General features: G+C 33.2%; 1 long non-coding RNA gene across 1 annotated transcript; it reads left to right on the top strand.

The window, feature by feature from the left end:
- Window positions 1-5,453: 5,453 nt before the first annotated feature.
- On the top strand, window positions 5,454-7,459 carry LOC131061882 (uncharacterized). Its single transcript, XR_009110602.1, has 3 exons — window positions 5,454-5,501; window positions 5,724-5,832; window positions 7,059-7,459. It is a non-coding gene; the product is annotated as an uncharacterized LOC131061882 (long non-coding RNA).
- Window positions 7,460-7,749: the final 290 nt, after the last annotated feature.

Genomic DNA, 7,749 nt, shown 5'->3' with positions numbered 1-7,749 from the left:
GAGCCACAAAATATCTCTTAAGGTTTCTATTCCTTTGTTGTAAATGAGGAGTAGATATGCAAAATGCAATGCAATAATCAACTAAACTAGGAGATAAGAAATGAAATGCACATAAACTGAAAATGTAGATTTTGCCTAAACTGACACTGAAATACTGAAAGAAGGATTGGAAAAGGGACTTAGAGGTGCACTTGCTATTGAAACTGATGCAAAACTGGCAAATCCTAGGGCATTGGGCGCCCTTGTCCCTATACTGGCAGAAAGCTAAACTTTTGATTATGAGATCCTAAGGGTCTGGTATAAAGATCTGACACCCAAAAAACCCTAGGGACCATGGCGCCATGCCCTAGTCCTATCCCAAGGTGCTACGCCCCTGTCTCCAAGATATGAGATCAAATTTTGGCCCTGAGACTGTCTTTGTGTCTTCTGTTGGTCCTGAAATTCATGTGTCTATCGGATTCTTGTACCTACACCTACAACTTGAAAAATGGTGTCTAGGTGGCTATATAGGGTTTTGCCTTAGTCAAACCCCTTGTTTTAGTGATTTCCACCTCCACAAATAGTTGATAATGTATTGAAAATGTGTGTGCAAGAATCTTGTGTGTATGCAAGATCCTAAATGAATAAGAAAGTAAATCTAGAGTTCTACCCTACGCTTTGGAGAGAAAACCCTAAATGATTGTAAATGTAAATTTAAATGCTTCAAATCACAAATGAAATAATGGATCTAAAACATGATCGTAAATATAAAAATGAATGTTATGAAGCTCATACAAAGACATGAAAACAACATGAAACCATAACAAAACCTAAGGGAGAGGTACAAGTCAATCAGTAGTTGGTGATCTCCTATTATTCTTCAATGTCTTCAAAGCTCCTAATGGATGTTGAAAATGATTGATGAAGGCTTGATAAATGCTTGATGAATGCTTGATTTTCTATTGTAGACTTCACATAACCTGTAATTTCACTTCACAAGAGGCTCCTTCAATCGCTAGATCTTGGTTTTCATTAGATGCTTCAAATGAGGAAAGAAAGGCTTTATGTAGGAGACCCTAACTTTGTTTTGAGTCACAGGCCAACCTAGAAATAATATTTTTGGCCAATCTCTTGGATTTGAATATTAAAATACTGCCAAAACTACTCCCAAAATTCGGGGAGAAAAAGTCGAGACCATGTTGGTACCAACATGGTCCGAACACACGGTCAGACCAACTTTTCGCCAAATTTTCGGAGAAGTAAGATATTGTGATTTTAAAGCAAATTCCAAGAGTGTGGAAATTTACGATGTTTTGATATGCAAAATCGGGCCTTGAAGGTCGAAATAAGACATAATTAGGGTATTTGATGAAATGATTAATTGGGAAAAAAAAGGTGAGGGGGGCACACTTAGGGTAAAGGGCTCAATTTTATGATGTGTAGAGTGATGAAAGAAGACTTTAGATTTAATTTAATTAATTAATTGAATGCTTAAAGGGAATTTTAAATTCAAGATGCAAACACACTAAGGTGGGTGCTAACCTAAGCATGGAATTGTACCACCCAATTAAGGGTGTACAATTTACGACACTACAATTAAATAACACATTTCAAATCAACACGTTCTAGGGAGTACTTGTTCCATTGTGAGTCAATGGGCAATAGCTCAAACACTATATTTGATCTTGACAGGACTTTAAATCTCTTCCCTTGTATTATGGTAGGATAAGAGTTGTTTTCTTGTTTTGTTTTGTTTTCCTTATGTTATTTCCCTTTTGTTATGTTGTGTTTGTTTTCTTTTGTAGCTTTTGGTGTGCGGTCTTTTGTTTTGGGTAAGTGACTCTTACTAAAAAAAATCTTTTAGAATTAAGACCTCCATAACAATCATTAAAAGAATCTTCTATTGTTACTTGGTTAAAGTGTCAAAAAAAATTAAGGCCTTACAAACTATTCAACAAAAGTATATTGAATGAAATCATTGCTTGAGGTCTAAGGTTGCAAAGGTCCAAGTCAACTTGTTGAAATTTAACTTCATAATCAATTAAAAAATCACATTTTTAATGAGGTTTGATCAAAGGTAATTTTGGGCTAGGTATATTATATTATTGTGTTTCTTGTTGAATGACCATGATGGTTCTCAATCATTCACCGAGCGTTAAAACTTGAAAGTTGAAAATTTTATCAAAAGAGCTTCAAAGAAAGAATATAAGAAAGAAATAATAAAACATACATAGCAAATTCAACTCAATGGGGTATTATAGTAATATCTATAAGGGCTATGGATCCCTAGCTAGTACTAGATCTATGCTAAGAGACAATTAGAGGTGACTCTATCAAGTCTATGGATGCTTAGCTAGTAGTAGAGAAATGCCCAAGTTATGAAAATAAACGTAGTCCAAACTCATTGAAATTTGACACAAACCCTCCTTTAAATTTTTCTTTCTAAAATATTGAGGGAACAGACTCAGATGCACACACTATTAGATTTTAATATTTAGACATAGTTCCTTGTGGCTTTCATGTTAGGTTGGTGGAAGTGTTTTGTACTTATATAATACCTTTGTTTGTGGGTTAGTTTTCAGAAATTTGATGATGAAGAAATACTAGGAGCATTTCTCTTTGTTTGGTGGCTATTTGTTTTTCCTTGTACTCATGCCCCTTTTCCTACTTGGAAAAATGGGAACCCCCATTTTTCTTTTAGTTCCCCTAGGAGTTTGTCCTCCTGGTGTCCTTTTTCTTTCCCCCTTGTTCTTCTCCTTTGTTTTTTTTTCCTTGACTTTTTAGGGTTAAGGCATTAGGATTACATAATTCTATTTTGGAACAAAGGATCCTTGATGTTTGATCTCCCCTTTATTTTCTCATTTTCTTGTGTCATTTATTGATTAGACATTGGAATTTCATGTTTCAAAGTTCAAAATTTGAATCCATGATGCCCAATCCTTTGTGTTTTTTCATGTCCTCTCTTCAAGGATCAAACATTGAGTTTTCTAAGTTCTTGTTACAAAAAAAGAGATTGAAACCCCAATCTTCGACCCTTGATGTGTTTTTTTTTCTTGCCTACCTATTACTCACAATCCCCAAACTATGAAGTACACTTCATTAATGATGGTTAGTGGTAGGATAGATCATACATTCCTCTACTTATAAAAGCCCCCTTTAGGCATTCTTTCATATTAGTAAAATCAAGAATGATCTTAGTAAAAACCTCTTTAAATGCTACATTAGGGTTTGAAACCCAAGCATGTTTAAAAAGATAAAAAGAATAGTCATCGAACCTTGGGATTAGTGTTTTGAAATTCTAAGTTTTGTTGACAACAACGTCACAAACTAGACACATACTTGTCTCCAAGACACAAACTAGACACTAACACACTATATCATAGTCTAAAAATGTATTAAAGTCCCATTTTTGCATTGTCCAACCCTACATTTTAAGTGCCTAAGACATGCATTTTTTAGGACTATTTTCTCAGGTTTGTTTTTTAGAATTTTTTCAAGATCCTTTTTTAGACTTCTTGAAGGATTTTTGTATGACTAATCTAATCCTAGGATTACGAATTCACCAAAAAATAGTTAGATGTAAGTCCTACCTAAACTTAGTCACCATGATTTCAACTTGCACAAGACACAAAAATAGACTCATAATAGGGTTAGAGTGAGAGGGAATATGAAACATTTGTGAGGCTTCTCAAAATATTTCAAGCCACCAATATAACACTCCTACATGCATAGACACATACATATGACATGGATGGCAAAAAAACTAGGGTTACAACCCTCCTTAGGATACCATTAACAACAATTCAAGATATAATTTAGTTATATTAGTTAAACAAAGTATCTCATTTATCTAGTCTAGTTTACATATTCATTCTATAATAATGTTAAACCAGTCTCTCAAAATATATTTCTATCACATAACAAAGAAGAGAAAAGAGGATGCATAACACTATGCACATTCAACATAAATAGCAAGAAGTACCATTAATAATTATAGATGCCTCACCAATTATGTGGGTGGGTTATAATCCAATATAAAATCATTCATAAATATAATTGTAACTTTATATCTTCTAAAGCAAACAATTTTAATTCAAGAATGAAAGAATGAGATGCAAAACCAGTATGAGAGAAATTGAAATCCTTGATATAAGCATGAATAGAAGCTAAAGACAAGGGTTGATTGCCATCCATAGTGTGTGAAAGAATAATCAATCAAACACTTATGAAGGGAGAAGCAAAATAACTCAAAAAAAATCGATTGGAGTAAAAGATCAACTGGGCATTACCAGAATGTATGAAAACAAAATGCACCCTACATTAATTTATATATTTTCTATTTTTCTATCGACAAACAATTAACACATTGATTACATCGTAAACTAATTAAATAGTTGAGACTAAAACAAGTAGTAATAAATGTCAAATAGAAATGAGAAGGGTAGATACTTCTTAGCCATTTGAATGCGCCTTTTTGTCCCGATTAGTCGTGAAAAATATAATTAGATTCTTAAATTGATATTGACATGTTGTTCACATTATAAAAAAGAAGCAAATACTTAAAATTTTGTTATCTAGGATGAAATAGCCTTTGGCATTTTGTCCCACTAGCATGAGAATGTAAAACTTGTGTGATATCCTCCTTTACAATTATTGTCAACTAGAACTAATTTATCCTCACTTGTACCTATTTTTTAAATATAGTGTGCTACTGAGAAGTACTTTTAAGGATTCACTATAGAGAGTTGAAATATAAAAATTTCTTGGCTCCAAGTTAAACCTTTATACTAATTACACAAGCTTTGATTCACAAAAGACACATGATGTAGAATGTGTGGGTGCAGTAATTGTTGATGTTTGATGCAACACCTTGTGCCACTATTAATGATAAATGCATTCCCAATCTTCTACTAAACACTCTTAAGATCGTTTTAAATACACAATCATAGATATTCAATTAAAATATTTTAACAAATTAATTAACAAATAATAATCAAATCAAATAAAAAATTAACAAAAATAAATAAAAATAAAAATTTGAATTTAGAAGACAAAATCACCTAGACAATTCTATCCAACGAATATAAATACGCTCATAATCATAATCCAATATAAAATATAGAGATAAATATAATAGGCAAATAACAATTTGAAACACGAACGAAAAAGTAAAATATGGTGCACCTTCGTATAAATTAAAATTCAAAATTCAATGCTTTGAACTTCCCACCACCGAGAAAATCTCAAGCAATTCAGACCGTTTATATTCAAAAATTCAAAACGGTTTTTTTAAATTCAAACCTGCACACGACCGCCGCTAAATACAGAGCTTGTAAATTCAAATTCTGGCCGTCCACCATCAACGGTTAGATCCATCTGTTCGTTGATCCTCTCCAACGGTTATCTGGCAATGATTCCGGCCTCCATAAATTCTTTGTTTTATTAATCTTTTTATTTTAGACTTCCAGAACGAACTGTTCGTCGTTGTTTCTTGTGAATTTCGTGTGCTACTCCAATTCCTGGTATGAATTTTACTAGATCTATCGTTACATTTTTTTGAAAGAGAATAAAAGATTTATCTCTTGTGATTTTATTACATCTTTTATTATGCTCTACTTTCTGAATGCCAAAATGGTGAGATTCAGAATTGGGAAAATATTAAATAGTTATAATGACAATAAATTAAATTTGAAGATGAAAGTTGATTAATTGTTCTTTTTTGCATGTCATTTTTGTGGTTGTAGATAGAATTGATTTCTGAAGTCGTGTGGACTGGGCGATCGGGGTTCAAGCTCATTTATGATTTGCTGGTTCTTGTCAGAAGAGATGATAGATAATTGCAACTGCTCCGAGGTATTTAGATATTTATGTTTTTCTGTGATGCAACAATTCTTTCTCATACAAAAAGTCATAGGTTTTTTTTTCAATCAATTTGAGAACATTAATGATTATGAAATCCTGCAACTGGGAGAACATCTGTGAGAAAACCCAAAATCCTTGATACACAGATAATTGGACCTTTTACACATCTTTCCAACAGTAAGATGAAACTATCTGGTAGAATGCCCCTCCAAGCTCTTCTGACTAACTCCATATAAAACCACCACTACAAACACACCTTCATTCATCCATATGCTTTTAAATATCTCCTCTTATTTCTCCAGTCTTGCACTAGCACCTCCTTCATCTAGAATATACCTTCTCACCTGTATACCTCGAACTATAAATTACAAGGAGAATCCCCTGTATATACACATATCTTATTTCCCGGATTCTAATATATGATATATAGAGATTCAAATATATTGACCCCAGATTTTGGTTTGTCCCATCTTTATGAGCATATAAAATTTCTAAGATTCAATCTTATACTAGACCAATTCTTAGAAGAATGCTTTAGTATGCTCACATGGTATTTGACTTCAATTTACACCTAATATATAATTTATGAGACACTATGTGTTGTCATACCTCTTGACCCCTAAACTAAGTCAAATATTGACTGAATCAGGCTCATTAAGTCCAGTTCTTCTTCTTTATAATTCTCTGATATAACTACACCAAACATAAATACAGAATTTCACCTTCTGGACTGAAGTGCTTACCTTGTTGGAGACAGACTAAAAATTGTAGACCTACTTTCTGCCCCGAAGTCCATGTACTACCTAAATCACAGAATCATGAAAAGAGACATCCCCTGCATAGACACATCTTATTTCCAGACCAATTTTTCTTTAAGGGCGTTTCTTAGAAGAGTACGTTTGTATGCATTCTTATTCTATTTGTCTTAAATTCACACCTAATCTGTAATTTATGACACTCTGCGTGCTGTGATTGTATCAGGCTCATTAAATCCTCCTCTCCTTTAGAATTAAAAAATATAACTACACCAAACATGTTGCGGACAAATTTGTCTGCAAGTGAAAACTGTAGACATGCTTCCTAATTATTGTCCACTTGGTGTTCTCTTAATTCCTTAGCATGTTCTTTTTGTTTTTGTCTCCACTGTTTTTTCTTTGTTCTCATGTAATGGCGGAAGAGTTAAAAGCTAGTCCAATGAAATGTTATTTTAATCCAAGCTCATCAGGAGGAGGGAAGCTTTCTCCATTGCTAAAAGAATTGTCTATGAAATCTGGTTCAATTCCATAAATGGGATTCCACCAATAGAAAGACCAGCCTATCGCTAAGGTAATACTAGTTGTTCTTGCTAAGGTATGAAAGATCAGGAGAGGCTGGAGAGATTTTGGTTGTGGATTTCTTCGTGAGTACAGTGGGTACATTGAAAGAAGACTCCTTTCGTTACTTCCTATACTATTCTGTCCATTCTAGCTGTGGAAAGAGTTTCTTGCTAGGTGTCTGATGCTGACCTTTGAAACCATGCCAATTTAAGTGGGTGCCATTCTGCAAAAAATTTAACATCAAGCCTCGCCCTCCTGAGTTTTATTTCTCCCAAAAGATTGATTACTTGGAGGACAAGTGCAACCGACTGTAATAAAATCTCTTCTTAGGATTGAGTACTCTTACAGTGTAGTTTGTGCTTTCAGGAATCGACTGTGTAGCATTGCATATTTAATTTTTAATAAACAATAATTTCAACAAATTAACTTTAAAGATATCAGTTTTTCACAATTTATCATAGTTTTTGTTGTTGCTTTTAGTTTATATTGTATGTGTTTTTTATATCAACATTTCAGATCACACTCTATGATCTATCATCAGGATGAAATATTTTCTTCTTCATGAGCTATTTTTCATTCTGATGATGGATCA

The sequence above is a fragment of the Cryptomeria japonica genome, chromosome 9, assembly GCF_030272615.1.
Source record: "Cryptomeria japonica chromosome 9, Sugi_1.0, whole genome shotgun sequence".
NCBI lineage: Eukaryota > Viridiplantae > Streptophyta > Pinopsida > Cupressales > Cupressaceae > Cryptomeria > Cryptomeria japonica.
The sequence above is the reverse complement of the archived record's forward strand: the minus strand, read 5'-3'. Positions and strand labels throughout refer to the sequence as shown.